The sequence below is a fragment of the Olea europaea genome, chromosome 11, assembly GCF_002742605.1.
Source record: "Olea europaea var. sylvestris chromosome 11, O_europaea_v1, whole genome shotgun sequence".
Lineage (NCBI taxonomy): Eukaryota > Viridiplantae > Streptophyta > Magnoliopsida > Lamiales > Oleaceae > Olea > Olea europaea.
The window spans coordinates 31570932-31572400 of record NC_036247.1 but is presented as its reverse complement, the minus strand read 5'-3'; positions in this window follow the sequence as shown (position 1 = coordinate 31572400).

Here is a 1469-nt window from a genome sequence, read left to right as displayed (position 1 = left end):
CATCAAAGTAAATACATTCAACCGGAGCAGTTGTATGAATAGTACTAGTATTAAAGGCAATTGATGTCTTTTATTTAAATGGCAAGGATGATAAGCTTGTGACATAATTCAAGTGCTTAATGAAAGAGAATGCTGTGAAATTAATTTAGAAACTAGACGATGGTGAGAATGCCCTAGAAGATGATGCCAAATGACACTAGAAGTTCTTTTTGCAATGTTGGCCACAATAGGAATGAGCGGGTCCAGTAGTGTGGTAGGTAATGGGTAAATGCCTTGTTCATACCTTCCTCAAAGCAGAATTGCCCCCATTGTCCGATCCTTCACCAAAAAAAATCAAGATGAAACTCAATTAGTGCATTTTTATTTTTGGTGAATTGATGTATAGAGATAAGATTGTTAAGAATGTCTGGAACACATAATGTGTCATTAAGGTTAAAGTCATGAGTAGGCAAATGTAAAATAAAGGAGCCAATATGAGTAACGAGTAAACCTGAACCATAACCAATTACCACAACATCAATGCCATCATACTCAAAATAGATGGACAGATTACCAAGCTCCAAGGTAATATTATGAGAGGCCCTAGAGCCTAGTAACCATTTTGTAGATTTTCCTTTGGAGAGGCTAGCACAATTAGCTGAAGCAGTCTCTAGCTTTGGACAAAATTTGGCAATATCTCCAATATCATCACATTATTGATAGGTGGACTTAATGAACCAATGGGATTGTTGGTCGCTCTGATGAAGAGATCGAGTATAACTGGGCTAGAGAAATGGGCAGCCTAAACCCCATCACGACGTACGACAGGATTGGCAGTCACAACAAGGCACTTGAGATATACTTCATGACTAAGTAGTATGTCATGGAGTTCTTCAAAGGACAAAGATGATTATCTGGTACGAATGAAGCAACCACATTATGAAATTCTGGCTCCAAACCATTGAGTACATAAAGGGTGATATCATTAGTAGAAACATAAACATCAATGAGTCTCAGTTCATCAACTGTAGTCTTCACAGCTTGCATATATTTGGAGATACTCCGATCAACACGTTGCAACGAACAGGATCAACTGGCATAGAGACGGGACAGGCACTGCCATGCTTCCTATGATGTTTGAGTAGTAGCAATTAATGGCATGATGGTTTCAGCGAAAGAAGCAAGGACTTATCCTGACACAACCCATCCGAATCGTCCCAGTAGATCCGACATGTATCATGCGCTGATGGTAGATATCAGCTAAACAACGGACCCACCACCAAGGCAACTTTGACTTTCTTGACAAAAAAATATATTTTTAGAAGAATTTTGATAGAATTTTCCTTAAAATATAGATAAAACCACCTGAGTAAAAATCAATTTTTTCAAATCTATGCATATAATATAAAACAAGGTACACTAACACTTCGAAATACCAACTATTCAAAATAAGTGTATTCGAAAGAAATTTATATTCCTTTATATTCAGA